This window comes from Malus sylvestris, chromosome 1 (genome assembly GCF_916048215.2).
Source record: "Malus sylvestris chromosome 1, drMalSylv7.2, whole genome shotgun sequence".
Taxonomy (NCBI): domain Eukaryota; kingdom Viridiplantae; phylum Streptophyta; class Magnoliopsida; order Rosales; family Rosaceae; genus Malus; species Malus sylvestris.
In genome coordinates this window covers 20580087-20596361 of record NC_062260.1, presented here as the reverse complement: position 1 = coordinate 20596361, position 16275 = coordinate 20580087, and the positions used below count along the sequence as shown (strand labels likewise).

General features: G+C 39.7%; 1 protein-coding gene, 2 long non-coding RNA genes and 2 pseudogenes across 4 annotated transcripts in view; 2 read left to right on the top strand and 3 right to left on the bottom strand.

Moving 5' to 3' along the window:
- Positions 1-16275, bottom strand: part of LOC126600272 (protein MAEA homolog) — a 54544-nt gene that overhangs the window by 27380 nt on the left and 10889 nt on the right. The gene's annotated exons all lie outside the window — the stretch shown is intronic.
- Positions 2347-3144, bottom strand: LOC126628635 (arginine decarboxylase 2-like; annotated as a pseudogene).
- LOC126628628 (histone deacetylase HDT1-like) lies at positions 3808-4492 on the bottom strand (annotated as a pseudogene).
- On the top strand, positions 6029-6945 carry LOC126601127 (uncharacterized). The gene is made up of 3 exons (XR_007615696.1): positions 6029-6232; positions 6383-6478; positions 6531-6945. It is a non-coding gene; the product is annotated as an uncharacterized LOC126601127 (long non-coding RNA).
- LOC126600852 (uncharacterized) lies at positions 12723-16079 on the top strand. Its single transcript, XR_007615615.1, has 3 exons — positions 12723-12862; positions 13482-13539; positions 14438-16079. It is a non-coding gene; the product is annotated as an uncharacterized LOC126600852 (long non-coding RNA).

The window sequence follows — 16275 nt, the reverse complement described above, 5'->3', positions numbered from 1 at the left end:
ATTGTTTTCTTTATCTTTGTCTTTGTAAGTAAGAACAAGGACAAGGGAAAGGACATGGATAATGCATGATATGAGATACTCTTGCTTTCTACCCTGGTGATATGAGATACTTTTGCTTTGGAGTTATTGGCTTGCAGAGGTACCCCAAGGAATAAGGAACACTGGGTGACTCGAGAGGCTTTGTTGGGAAGGCATTCTCGGAGATGAAGAAATGTTCTGTATGTCTGCCTTGCTATGGAAGGTGAAGGTGGACAGTTATAGGAAGTTCTTTGATACCTGTAGAGGTACTATTCTTTCACTTGTGTCGGCAACCAATGCGTGATTGAACAGTAAACTTCACGTGCTTTCTCCTTCATCGAAAATCTTTGACAAAATGCCCGTGATTTGCGCAAAGTTGAGTGTGCATATGACAGGTGTTGACGAGGCTGAAAAAGACTGGCGCCTCTTCGATATCTGGGATCGGCGCTTCGACAAATTGCCCGTGATTTCTGCAAAGCTGAGTTTGTGTGTGACGGGTGCCGACACGTCTGGAAAAGCAAGATGCTTCTCCGATTTCTGAGCTTGCCTCTTCGATTTTTGAATGGCCTCTTCGAATTCTGAGCTCGCCTCTTCGATCTCTGAAATCCCGTCGAGTGCTGATTTTTTATAGAGGCATGCAGTTCGTTTCAAAACAGACTTGAATTTTCGCTTGTGAAAACTCCCTTCTTGCACTTCTAAGATCTTGATTTGTCCGATTTCTTCTTCCTTCAACACTTTGAAAATGTCTGGACCATCCGACCGTCGTTTTGACTTGAATCTTGGTGAAGAGGCAGTCCTTTTTTCTCCAGACAACATATGGCGCCCATCCTTCATATCCCCTACTGGTCCTCTTACCGTTGGGGATTCAGTGGTGAAGAATGATATGACCGCTGCGGTGGTGGCCCGGAACCTTGTCACTCCCAGAGATAACAGACTACTTTCCAAACGGTTTGATGAGTTGGCTGTTAAGGATTCTCTGGCTCTCAGTGTGCAGTGTGCAGGTTCTGTGTCTAATATGGCCCAACACCTATTTGCTCGAACCCGTCAAGTTGAATCATTGGCAGCTGAGGTGATGAATCTCAAACAGGAGATTAGAGGGCTTAAGTATGAGAACAAACAATTGCATAAGCTCGCACATAGCTATGCAACAAACATGAAGATGAAGATTGACCAGATGCAGGAATCTGATGGTCAGATTTTACTTGATCATCAGAGGTTTGTGGGTTTGTTCCAGCAGCATTTGCCTTCGTCTTCTGGGGCTCTGCCGACTGCTGAGGCTTCAAACAATCAACCTCCGGCGCCTCCTCTTCCTGGAGCTCCGCCGAGTTGTGAGGCGCCACCTGATCGTCCTTGAAGATCCCCTCTTGTAAATTTGATTTGATTTGATTTTTTTTTTTAAGGTATGTATAATGCAAATTTATGTAAAATTTCCAGAAAAATAAATAAAATGAACTTCTATTTCTCTCAATGCTTTTTTTTATATATATATTTTTTATTATTTTTTTTTTTAAGTGGTGCAATCCGCACCATCATTTTTTTCTTTTTTTATTTATTTTATATATATATTTTTTTTTATTATTATTATTATTATTATATTTTCTTTTTTTTTTGCTTTCTGTGGTGCTCACACCATCACCACCAACTAGATGATGGCCAACGTAATCATACCGCACCATAACCCTTTCTCTTTTTCTTTTTTTTTTTTTTATTATTATTTTATATATATATTTTTTTTTTTTACATGATGCCCATGCCGACACCACCATTCCATTCTCCTTCTTTTTTTTTTTTTTTATTTATACACTTTTTTTTTCTTTTGACTAGCACTACCACTACTAATCCTTTCTCATTTTTTTTATTTATTATTTTTTCTTCTTTTGCTAGCACTAGCACTACCACTCAATTTTTTATTTTTTTTCGCTGGTGCCAGATGCGCTATCCTTTTATATATATATTATTTATTTATTTATTTATTATTTATTTATATATTTTTTTATTATTATTTTTTTTTTTTAATATATATTTTTTCCTGTATAAATTTGGGTTTTGGGTGAGAAGGAAAGCACGGGTCTCGCCAGGAGGTGAGGAATAAGGAGGAGCACGGAGGAGGAGGAAGAATGAGGAGCACGGAGGACGCTGTTGAGGTAGCAAGAGTTGCCATTCTTGTGCTTCTGACTCAGTAGACTCGGCTGCCAACTCATCTGCAATTGGAATTGCAGGCCCATCAACGACGAAGACGACCATCGCCAGACGACACCGCTCCGATGATGACGCATACTTTGTTCTCGAGCCATTGATGCCATTTCGATCCTTCTATTCATAACAGAATTATTTCCCATTATTGCTCTTATTCCATTCGCCATGGCAGGCTGCTGACCAAGTCCCCTTCTCGCCGGACATCGAACCAAAATGGCCCGAATGCTTGGTCTTGAGCTTAGCGCGGACGCCAATCACAGGTCGAACACCGAGCTTCTGGCTCAAATTAACAACCAAATCGAGCTTCTCCTCTTGCTCGAGAACAATCACGGTGTTCAAGGCGAGCTTGCGAGCGAACAGCGCCAGAGAAATGTATTCCAAGTCTTTGAATCCGTTGCAGATGAGAAGGGCATCGGGGTTACCCTTGCATAAGCAGCTCATGGCCAAGAGGAGCTCCGGCTTCGACCCGGCTTCCAGTCCAAACCGGAACAGCGATCCAAACTTTGACAATGTCCTCCACGACAAACCGGTCCTGGTTGCATTTCACCGGGTACACGCCCTGGTAGTGGGAGCTGTAGTCGTGGGACCGGATCGCCAGATCGAAGGCGCCCTGGAGCGATCAAGCCTGTTCTTGAGCACATCGGGCAGGCGATCAATGAGCGGTAGCTGCAACCCGAGCCCACAGTCTGATTTCAGATCCGAAACCTTCTTCACAATCTTCAGCAGATCGATCTCCTGGTGCGGCAGAGTCGCCCTCCCGTGAGGACGGACGGCAACGTTGCCGGAGGAATTGACGGTGAAGTAGGGCCCACCCCAGGCGTCGATTCGGTAGAGGTCGGATGAGAGGGACAGGGACCAATGGGAATTGTCGGCGGCGGGTGTGGTGTGAGGAAGAAGGAGGTGGAGAGATGGTGGGAGTGGAGGAGTCATCGGGGAAGGAAAGGGAACTGAAGCACCTAGGGTTTCTGAGGGTGGCGGCGATTCAGACCCTGGTGTGCGTTTCGAATCTGTATGATTACGCCAAGCAGAACTCCGGGCCGCTCAGATCGACGGTCGGGACGGTGGAGGGCGTGGTCACCGCCGTCGTTGGTCCCGTTTACCGGAAGTTTAAAGGTGTTCCTGACGATGTCCTCACTTTCCTTGATGCCAAGGTGGATGAAGAGGGAGAGACCCGTTGCTTGATGGGCTTCAAGAGCCTGACGGTGAGGTGGAGGTATGGGATCGGAATCTGAAGGGTTTGGTGGGTTCTAGAGATGTGACTATACTGTTTGTTGTCACGGTGTCTGTAATCCCGTCGTTTTTGGATATGGTTCTCACGGTTGGTTTCTTGCCATTGCTCAGAGGAACGCAATCTGGGCTCACTCTCAGGTACCTCATCATCATCCGGTGAAAAATTCGACCTCTCGGACTACCAACTCACCGCATTAACATCTCCTTTTTGGATACAACCCAAATGAAGAACCAAGTCAAAATTGTTGTTAGAAATCAATGGTTTGTTTCTGAGGATTTGTTCATAAACAATGGCACGAACAACGACGGGAAGCTGAAAAGCTAGAGAGGAAGAGAGAGAGAGGACTTTGGAGTTGGCAACTGGACGGAGAGTGATGCTGAGGCAGAACTCCAGGGCTTTGAATTGGAGTCCTTCTTAGGCGTGGGGTGTCCTCTACTTCCTCATTGTCCTCACCATCTTCATCAGTACTATCAGCTCCAAGCATGTCCTCATCAAAACTTTCATCATCATCATCGGAATCATCTTCATCTGAGTCATCAGAATCATCATCATCCTTGATTGGCTCTTCAATCTTAACCTTCTGCTTTCCAGAAGATTCTGGTTTGACAGCATTAGTCTTGGGTGGAGCTGGCTTTGCTTCAATAATGTTACCATTGCGAGTAAAATTCAGTGGGAGATTCTCTTCTAATTCACTATCAAAATCAGACTGGTCCTCGTCGGATTCATTTGCAATGTAAGTTTGATAACCACAAAAGCGGACACTCCCGCTTTGTGAGAGAGCTCGAACTCTTTGTCAAAGACCAAGTCAAAGGGAATCTGAGGCATTTTATCAGATGAGAGATTTGCCAAAACAAGCTTCTGGTCCCCAACCTTGACATGGATAACACACTGATGACCTCCCTTCTCTAACTCGCCCAGAGTTGCCTGTGACAAATGGATAACATAGCTTTCCTCTGGCACCACCTTTAAAGGCTCTCCAGCCTTAACTTCAACACCCCAAAACTCCATTGAAGAACTGCGAGAAAGTGAGAGAGAAGGGGGGCTAGGGTTTTTTTGAGAAGATGAAACATTTGGGCCTATTTGGATGCAGGAATTGGGAAGGATTGGGGCGTCGGACCGAGACATACATAGATATATATATATGTTTCCTTTTTTTTTTTAAATAACATATGTATATATTTTTTTGTAAAATACATAAACATATGTATTCCTTTTTTTTTCTCTTTTTTTTTCGAAGAAACTGTACGAAGAAAATTGCAATATATATATTTTTTAAACAAAATAAATTTAATAAAAAAGAACTTTAATTAAACCTTTTTTTTTTTTTTTGATGTGACTGAACTCAAAAATTGAACATTCGAGTTGCCTACGTACCCCTCCAAAGAAGAGATCAAGTCATAACGTAGTTCAAATACATACATATTTTTGGTATTTTCTTTTTGTGCCGTTTGCAGTTTTAACTCATGCAGGCAAGGAGTGTTGGTGTCGTTTTGCAGTTTCAACTCGTGCAGGCAAGGAGCATTTGGTTTGCCTTTTATGCTCGTGCAGACCAAGAGCGTTGTGCCATGCAGTTTAGGCTCGTGTAGGCGAGGAGCCTTGTGTCTTGCAGTTTAGGCTCTTACAGACAATGAGCTTAGTGCCATGCAGTTTATGCTCATGCAGGCGAGGAGCTTTGGTTCGTGCAGTTTAGGCTCGTGCGAACAAGGAGCATTTGGTGTCGTTTGCAGTTTCAACTCGTGTAGACAATGAGCATTTGGTGCCGTGTTGCAATTTCAGCTCGTGCAGGCAAGGAGTGTTGGTGATCATCTCCTGCAGCTGCTGGATAGAAAGAGATCCCATGAGTGCCGCTGCTTGGTCTGGCTCCGGCTTCTCATCAATTCTCTCCACCGTAGACTCATCTTCTGGGTTAGGGTTCTCGTCGTCCTGTGGCTCCAGTCGGCTGACGAGTGCAGCGATTTGCAAGTCTTTTTCTTCCACAATCTGTGTTAGCCTTGCAATCGCTTCATTCATTTGAGCCAGTTGTTCTTCAATGGAGGTAACGCCAATAGTCATGACTTGTGCGACCAATAGACGTGACTTTCCTTTAGACATCCAGGATGCTGATGAAGAACGTTGTTGGCTGTTTTGGGATGTCATCTTGTGTGCCTCAGCATCATGCTTCAGTGCCCCCAGCGAGGTCAAGTTGATGACAGACTCACACCTTTGATGCTCCCCTTGCTCTTTTAGCGGTACCAATTTTGAAGTGGCATGTTGAGGAGCGGTTGTGGCGCCAATGGATTGTCCGTTTGCGGCAGAAGTGCTTAGGATCCTTCCCTCAGTGGTTGCGAGAACGGCTTGTCCCTTGCCTGATGCCATTGACTTTGAGGTCTGTTTGGATTCCTTGAACGGAGAAAGAGATGAGAGGTAGAGATTGTCCCACTGGGCGTGCCAATTTGTAAACACGGAAAATTCCTAAAACGAAAGAGACAAGAACGACGTGCACAAACAAATATTCGTATTTGATGATTTTGGGTTACAATCTCTCTCAATTTTGATCCTCTGATTCGCTCTCCGTAAGGTATTGATTTGTGGATGTTTTGTTGATCCAAGGGTCGTTGGGCTTGATCTAAGGATGAACGTTCTTCAAGGGCCGTGGACTTGATCTTGAAGGTGGATTTGAGCGGATCTTCAAAAGGGCTTTTGGGCTTGATCTTTGAAGAACAGTGATGAACGGATCTCCAAGGGCTTTTGGGCTTGATCTTGAAGAACGGTTGGACGTGTGGATTTGTTGATGTTGTTGATCAAGGGGTCGTCAAGGCTTGATCTTAGAAGAACGATGAACGAAGAACGAAGAACACTTTCTTCAAGGGCCGTCGGGGCTTTGATCTTAAATTTGGTGGAAGTTCTTCAAGGGGCCATCGGGGCTTGATCTTGAAGGTGGATGATTGTTGATCCAAGGGGCCGTCGGGGCTTGATCTTGGAAGAATGATGAACGAAGAACGAAGAACACTTTCTTCAAGGGCCGTCGGGGCTTGATCTTGAAGATGGATGATTGTTGATCCAAGGGGCCGTCGGTGCTTGATCTTGAATTGAATAGTGAACGAAGAACGAAGAACGAAGAACACTTTCTTCAAGGGCCGTCGGGGCTTGATCTTGAATTGGTGGATGATTGTTGATCCAAAGGGCCGTTGGGGCTTGATCTTGGATGAACGATGAACGAAGAACGAAGAACACTTTCTTCAAGGGCCGTCGGGGCTTGATCTTGAATTGGTGGATGATTGTTGATCCAAAGGGCCGTTGGGGCTTGATCTTGGAAGAACGATGAACGAAGAACGAAGAACGCTTTCTTGATTCTTCGGGAACCTGGATGCTTGAGAGCTTCGGAGTTTCAGAGCTTCAGAGCTTCAAGGTGTAATATGAATTGGTCCTCAAATGAATGAATTAGCCTTCTATTTATAGAAATTTCCAAGGCCTAATTTTGAATATAATATTCCAGATGAAATAAGTCGTTTCTGCCAGGTGTTGACATGTGTCCTGTTTGATGACTTTTCCAACTTATTTTGATTTTTTGTTTAGACACACGCTACGTGTAAAATTTATGTAATACATGAGTGTTGAAACTTTGATTTATCGGTCAACATTTATTTACCAAAATTTCGATGTCTACAGATCTATCTTTACAATATTTTTTCATTGCGAATCTCTAAAGCCCTAGGCTTTACTCATATTTTCTAATTGCATAAAGAAGATTCTATCTTTAGATTGTTGGAGCAATATTAGAAAATATGAAAATAATAAAAGAATTTCAATGAAAGCATTCATAAAGAAAATCACAACATCAATTATGTATGAGATTAATATAAACAATTAGAGATAAAGTTAGAAAAACTGACAAACTTGGAGATTGAGGCTTGCATAAATGCAATGTCCTAAAGATAGAATTTCATTCCTACTCTTGTGCTTGTAGTTCAATAGGCGTCCATCTCCCAAGATTCAACAATCTATAATCCGAAGTCAAAGCACTTCAATCTTCGGACTCTGGCGAACTTCATATATTCCGTACTCTCAAGACACGACTCGGAATTTGACACACAAAGCATGAGAGAAACAAAGTGGAGAAACCCTATTTCTCAAGAGTAAAAATTAACTCTAATTTTCTATCTTTAATACCAATGGTTTCATGGGTTTATATAGAATCCAATTTCTACTTATTAAAGAGATGTAACTTTTCATCTATAAGTATACATCACTTATCAATGAAATACACTTAAACAACATAACCTTTCTAAGAAATTGGTTAACACAATTTTTCATTCAATTATTAAAATTATATATTACAATATTTCATATTATAATATATAATTTCCAACACCTACAACATTATATTTAAGCACAGTACCAAATATACCAAAATCAAAGAACATTGTATCTGATGAATTGTCACCAACACTGACAGGGCATAAATCATTTAGAATTGTGGTATTTCTAAAGAAGTGGTGATCATGACAACCAAATATTCTGTTATCACATCCATCATTTTTTCGACATGCAGAATGCCAGCAAATCATCATTCGTTGAATAGCAACAAAATACCACAGGGCTCTGACTACCTGAAAATTAAACAAACAAACAAAAAGCCTAAGGAAATTATGAATATTGTAGATGCTATGGTGACTTCAAAATAGTCATTTCACGCTCTTTTTAATAAACAAAAATGAGACCAGGATAATAAGAATTGATTCAACAAAAAAAAAAGATATATATTGAAACTTACATGACAAGCAATGAGGTACATATAGAAATTGAGTACACATTTAATCCATATCGGAGTGTCTCTAATCTCTTTTGTAAGAGGCCTTTTTTTGAGTTCCTTAAATGAGAGGTAGATGCGAAGAACTCTAGGCATATATGGAAACAAAACAAAAACATTCAACCAAACCATCTTTGTAGTCAAAGATCTCAAGTCACTCATTTTTGAGAAGAAACTGAGGATTACCACCTGGATACCATACATTAGTAGTACCAACAGTAAAAATTGATGGATGAATAACAACTTTGTCTAGAACACAAAATTAATACTCTCTCTAACAAAGTGTATGTGAGGCCCAAATATATATTACATTATGTATCAGTTTTGTGCATTTAACACGAAAAAATCCGTTTTGGAAAGCAAATAGGGAAAACAATTACTCCAAGAAAGGGATTTAAGTTCTTACATATGGAAGGGGAAGAAGAGCTGCAATGTCAGTTACGATATCACATGCCCATATTGCCTTGGCTATTCTTGGCACACAAGATTTCAATACAAAATTAAAATCTATCCGGTGTTGTCTGCAGTTAAGTTCAACAGATCTATAAATTCGAATAAAGATGTCCATTATATAGAAAAGATCTGTGAGTATTCTTAAAAGAAGAACGACTATCTTCAACTCTGGATCTAACATAAGGCACTTGATATCATCATTCAGAATGGGAACGTAGAGGTACAATGGATCCACTAGCAAAGCAAACAAACACGATGATATAAATATTTTCTTCCAATATTTCTGATCGAAAGACTCGGCCGGTTTTTGAGTTTCCGTTGTCTTCCATATGCAGCTTAATTCATCTTCATGTTGCATAGGTGTTGCAAAGTTTTCCATTCGGGCCTTTGGCTTTGTCCTAAAAAAAAGCCAAAATTTCTCAAGACAGTGTCGGAACGCTTATAACCCTTGGATTTGATCTAGTGATTGAAATTTGTATTGTTCATCAAATCTGATGGTTATAAGTGCTCTGTCACTCTAGTTGCACCGGAAAAAAAAATCATAAAATGGTTTGACACAACATTTTGGTGTAAAAAGAAAAAAAAAGAAATTACTCAAACTTATTTTTCTTTTCTTTCGGCAGAAAATAGAATTTAATCTTGGAGCTAGAACTCTGGAATTCTGCAGATAAAGTAACAAGTCCACTTCGAAACCAAATTTGAGATTTCAAATTTCTATAATTGAAATGTTCAAGTTCAAGCAGAGTAGGTATATAGACGCAGCAGTCCACGTTTTATAGAAGTGACTTCAAATAAATTATGTTGAGTTTGGCAATGTTTTAGAATCCAACGGTCCTGATTGTCATATTGTTGCATCAAAATTGAGCCGTTTTGCTCTCTATTTCTCTCTCACACTCTCTTTTTCTACAAGACAACTACTCTATATAGTGGAATGATTGCCAACCTTTTCGTCTTTTACAAATGAGAGTGTCCGCTAGACTGCTACTTTCAGTTTTGTTTGAAACAAGTCATCTTGACTTTTACAAGGTTGAGTGGCTTTGACACGGTGTAAATCCTCAGACGGAATGAGTCATAAATTCAATATTCTTCATATTTAAAATACGAAATAAGAAACTAAGAAGTGTAATACTAGGGGAACTATTTAATTAAATTAACTTTTGTAAGAAATATGATTTTGTTGTTGATGATTAAAATATTAATTAAGTGTTAGTTAACATAATTATTTTTTTATCAATGATACATCACAATCATGGTTCATAGAGCCTTGTGATTTAGAATTTACTATTACAGAAACGTGGTAGTTGTATCTTAGAAGACAAACGTCGATCAATTACAAGTACCGTAATAGGGTGTTACCTAGGCAACCCAGGCGGACAACACTATTTGTCCTTGGCATAGCAAAATTATAGTTTTGTTCCAACTTTTTGTCCTGGGATTCTTTTGGTGTTGCTTCTAGTGCAGTATTATGATTGATGGAACATTAAAAAGGTATTGTGAATTGTGACTTTGGTTTGGAATATTGTTATATTATCCGAGTAATATTATCCAAGCACGCCAAGAATATTAGAACAAAAACATTATTGTTTTTAATGGTTTATTTTTTACCATAATCAATTTATATAAGGAAAGGGATGTGATATCTACACACCTCATTTTACTTTTCACACACTTTTTAAATGTTCGGTTGTCGGATCGGATAAATTGAAGAAGATCAACGGACAAAAATTATCAAGGAGTGTGTGAGGTAAAATGGGATGTGTGGATAGCACACCCCTAAGGAAATGCTTCATCTTTTTAGATCATATTTTTAAATTAAATGATGTGATGGTTGAATTCTATTTTAAACGATTTAAAGAATGAATTCTAGTGGTATTCATCTTGACTTGTAAAGTTGTAAGTGAGAGGTCTTATGATCGATTCTTGCCAAATACAAATTTGAACCACATTATTGCTAGCTCATTGTAAGGTTAAGCTCACCACCTCCTTCTTAGTGGAAATAATATCGTTTGTTCAAAATAAGAAAGAATTTAACCATCAACCACCACATTATTATGTCATCTTCAAATATGATTTTAAAATATGGTCTCTCTAGTATCATCTTTCAGATAGTAGTGTCAAATGTCATTATAGAAGTGAATCTCATCTTACTAATTTAACGTTTTTCATTGTAACCGTAAAGTATATTATCAATTCTTCACGTTATATCATATGAGTTTCATTATTATCAATATGATATATTGATGACACCTTAACTATTGTTGATTGATTTTGAAGAAAAAGTTGGGTTATTCACTGGTATTATAAGTTGTAAAATCTAAATTAATGACACTATGTAACGGTGTAATTGTCGAGCTGAAAACTTCTTGACAATGATGCCCAAAGAGATAGAAAACGGGCTACAATAACATATAATTGAATGGAGTCAATTTTTTCCGTTTGAGTTGATTTGTAATGGTGCTATTTTTTGGTATAATTCGAAGAGATTGACGGTTCGAAATGTTAAAATACATATAAAGTGAGCTCCACAAAAAATTGTGTAAAAAATGGTATTACATATCCACCCCTTTAGGTATATATGAGAAGAAAAAAGGATTAAAATGATAGAGGAAATGAACTGGAAAAGTAATGCTTGTTTTTGGCTCAAAATACAAAAAATTGTTCTTAATTAACTTCTTGTTGTACTTTGTCATTCATATACACTCTCCGCATCTCTCCCACTATTCTTTCCAGACTTGGATTGTCTGCCCTCCTATTTCGGTGCTCTTCCCGTGCCCTTCTGTTTTGTGTGGTCACGGTTAAGCCATGTCAATATTTTATATTATTTTTTTATAAAATAATAAAACAAAAAGAAATAGTAATATAAAATATTGACGTGATTTAACCGTGACCACAAAAATAGAAGGGCACGGGAAGGGCACCACAATTAGAGGGCAGACAATCCAAGTCCATTCTTTCCTCCTCCGACACTCCATATTTAATGGGGCTTTTTCTTTTGTGCTTTTTCTTGTAAGCTTTGGCGAAAAGATAAATAGGTTACTCAGGTGGACAACACGACTTGTACTTGGCGTAGGAACATTGACATGATATCTACAAGCCACCTGCTCAACATCATAACCAACGGACAATGATTGTCTGTCCTCTCACTTTTGATGTTCTTCCATGCCCTTTTATTTTATATGGTCACGGTTAAATCACGTCAACATTTTATATTATTTTTTTATAGAAATAATAAGACAAAAATGAATTGTGACAGCCCGTCCCTAATTTTAAGAATTTTTAAAGTTTTAATAAAGGATTTTACAAAAATGCCCTTTGAGGCACGCACATCATTCGAGGTTAATCGTTGTGTCGGGCCATCTAAGATTTGTTTTCTTGACATATCCTCGTAGTACTCGTCGTTACGGACGCGTGGGCGCAGACGGTTCGTGATTTGGAGTTATATCGAAGAAGTTATTAACGTTTGAAATTTGGAATTTTAAGGAATTATAATTTTAGTAAAATATAGAAATTCTTTTATTAAAATTTGGATGGCCCAGATTAAAGGATTTTGAAATGGATGGCTGGGATGAGAAAAATGAAAGTTTTGTGTGGGTGTGTGCGTGGGAAGAACCAGAAAACAGAAAAGAGGAAGAGAGATTGGGCAAAAACTGCCCAATCGGAGAAGAAGGAGAGAGAGCGAATCAGAGGCAGAGAGGGGAAGAAACTGACCAATCGGAACAGGGAAAGGAGGAAGGGAGAGAGGGTGAGAAGCGGAGGAAAAGAGGAAATGGGTTGGGGAGAACCCGTGGGTCGTTTCGACCCGGCGGTGCCCACGCCCAAATTCGATGGATTTCGTCCAAATTTCCGACGAATTGAGTCAAGGTACCACTCCTAATCATCATCTAGGCCTTCCCTCTTTACGTTTTACCCCAAGAATCATTGAATTTCGTTGTGATTTCGCGAAGAACACCCCTACGGGTGCCGCGACCCTTTTGTTTAAATTCTCCAAATTTTGAAATGTTTTCTTTCAATTACTAACACCTTTAGCATTCCTTTAGGACCTAGAACAAAGCCCAAGAGGTAATTGAGGCGTTGGAACAAGTTTGAAGGTCGAATTGGAAACACCCAAATTCTAGGGTTCTTCACGGTTTTGGTGAAATTGAAGCACTTCCAGGCCAAATTGGCCTTGGTCTCAGGTATGAAAGTTGTTCTACTCATTGAGATCTTCAAATCTGCAAATTTTGGTAATTTTTGGAAATAGTTGAATTTTCCGGCGAGCCGGGGGCGGCCAACCGCCACCCGCGGCGGCCCGCGCGGCGGCGCGTGGCCAATGGCCCGCCAATGTCATTATTAGCTTGTGATTAAGGTTCTAGGTTCTGTTTTGATAATTGATGGACGTAAATTGAATAATTGAACCTAAGTTGGTTACGATTCGTGGTTAGATGAAAATGTGAATTGACGATCCGACCGTTGGATCGTCATCAAACTTTGATACGTTGTAATACGTAATATTTGAGGATTATAGGAACTTACGGATTGGGAATCCGATTTACGGATCTTCTGGAATTGAAGTTGTAAGTTCATAAAATAGAATGTTAACCGTCACTTAGTTTTGGAAATTGACGAAGATCCGACCGTTGGATGGTAATGAAATTTTAGGATGTTGTCCTAGAGGTATATTGTGGACCTCTGGAAGTTACGGATTTGAAATCTGAATTGCAGATCATCCGGATCGAACTACGTAGTGACGTGTCTTATATAAGTTATGTATTCTATCGGCAGAATTTCTGAGGTTGGATTTGATTGTTGTTCTAGGCGCTAATCGTCATGACGCCTTGATGTACGGTGCTAGGGAGTTGTGGGCGAACTCCAGGTGAGTGGGCAGTTTTGTTTTCGTATTACCTATATACTATTGTTTTTCCCAGAAAAAATGCTTTTATGCGAAATTATGTTTTGAAAATGCCATGCATAGAATTATTTGGAAAATGTGAATTTCATATGAGTTATATGATTGATATATGATGCATACATGTTGCATGGTGCTGTGGAGGCACAGGTAAGTCAGGTGAGTTCGTTTATTCATTGAATTGTTGTTGTTGAGATGTTTGAGCTCATAATCTGCACCCTAGGTGTTAGTGCTTATATTATTCACCACACCGCACGCTCGCCTTGGATCCAAGTAGGTGGATGTCGTACAGACCATGTGAGGGTTCCGACATGCCAGTCGTACAGACCATTAGAGGGGTTCCGACTGGTGGGTGACCTTAGATATGCGCGCTGATGATATGATGAGAGAAGCACTAGAGCGTATTTTACACATTTCATCGTATAGACTACCTTACGTAGTTCCGAGTGATGTGCAGAGTAGGGCCGTATAGGTCACTGTGGTGACTCCGGCTTAGTGAGATATTGAGCTATTGAATTAATCGTATAGGACCAACTACAGGGTCTCCGATTGATTCCTTATTTCACCTGATTTATATTTTGATTTATGGCATGGCATGTTTTTCTTGAAAAATGTTAAAGATTTGGGATTCAAGCTTTGAGATTTCATATGGTTATATATCTATATATATATATATATATATATATTTCTGAAAAGTGTTAAAGGTTTGAGATTTGAGCTTTTTGCTTATATATATGTTATATATATGCTATTTTCTGGGAAAGTATACAGGTTTTACGGTGAGGGGTTATAAATGTTTTAAATGAAAAGTCTTCGAAAAACTTTGTTTTACTGACCCACTCAATTTTGTTTTGCGCCCCTCCAGGTTCAAGTTAGCAGAGCTTTGGTGGCCACGAGGAATCCAACGGTGTTCTGACAGAATTCACAAAAGTAGGACTCACCCTCGGGTGTGTTATCTTAGTAATTGGAATTTTTTTTAAAGCTTCCGAACTGTGTAAATGGTTACGTCACTCTCACGTGACGGCCAGCACGCCCTCCTTCGGGACGGGGTGTGTCAGTTGGTATCAGAGCCTAGGTTGCAATTCTGGACATCTTGATAATTTCCTAGTGTCTTCTGTCAGAACTATACCACCTCGTAGCGAGCCACGTAGTTCGGATGAGCCTAATTTCCCTGATATAGTAGTTTGGGGGGAAACTATTGCCATTGTGATTCAGTCTATTATCTAAAGGGACCTTTTGAGACTGGTTATAAGTTAAATTTGAATCCCTTAGGGATATGAAGGACCTAAGGGAGCAGATTGATGGCTTAATCAATTGGGAAAAGGCGTTTCAGATTATGCAAGGTTAAGGGAATTTTCCTCCCGATAGGTAGGTCGAGATGATTACCTAGTTTTTGAGTGATGAATCTGCATTTTGATGGAGATAGGAATGTTATCCGACAATATCGGAAGGACAACTGTTTGGAAGTTGTTTAAAGAATTGTTTAAGAAAAGTTCATTCCCCCGGCATATTGTGATGGTAGTAAACAAGAAATTGCAAATGTGAGACGAGGAAAATGACGACGGATGAATATTATAGAAAGCTTACAGACTTGCCTTATTTCCATTCTGATGATGTTGTTAATTCGGTCGAGGTGTTATGTCGTTTTTGGCTGGATGATAAGAAGAAGTTGCGTTCTTTGGCGATCACTATCCATTGTACTTTTTACCAAGAGTTTACGGGATGCTGTTGGGCTTTGAAGACTTTGAGAATATGATCAGCGAGAGTAAAGAGGAATAAGAAAGGAATGAGAATCAGAATAAGACGATAAAGTTAAAGATTCGTCATATCAAAGACCTCGGAGGACTCAGAGCTTCAAAGGAAGTGAAATTAGAGCTAATTTTCCCAGCTTAAGTTTTACTGCCACTGGTCAGAGGCGAAGTGATAGATTTACTAGTGATCCCAGATTTCTGAGACAAGATGACTCTGGTAGAGGAAATGTATAATTGTGTCAAGCTAGATTGCTATGGGGAATCAGTTAATTTTTGTTGACCTGGATGACCAGAGGTTACTTTTGGGGGTAAGTAAAGTGGAGTGAGTTATGCCATTATTCCTGTTGAGAGAGCAAAGAAGATTGTTATCAAAAGGCTGCCAAGATATTGAGTTCATATGGTGCTAAATGATGTTGATCCTAATAGTATGGAAGATGTAAAGATGGTTAGACATTTTCTTGGTGTATTCCCAGATGCCTTACCTAGATTGCCGCCAGGCAGAGATGTGGGTTTTATTATTGAATTGTTTTTAGGTACAAATCCTATGTTAGAGATTGGTTCAGGTTGAGTTAAAAGTTCCATTCAACTTATTATATCACATTGGAAAAGCTCCGGGTTATTTGTGAGGAAGAAAATGGACATTAAGGCTAGGCATTGATATTATGTAATTGAATCGGGTAACGATTGAGAGCTGTTATCCATTGTTGTGTATTGATGATTATTTGATCAGCTCTGAGGCGCCTGGGTACTTTCTGAGATTGATTTGAGGTCTGAATGATATTAGTTGAAGATTAACAGTGGGGATGTTCATAAGACTGAATCCAGGACTCGTTATGGTCATTTCAAGTTGGGAGGCCATACGGAGTGACGAATGCACCTGCTACTTTTATGAGTTTGCTGAAGGAAGTATTCCAGTGATATCTGGACCGGGTTGTTATTGTTTGCCATTGAC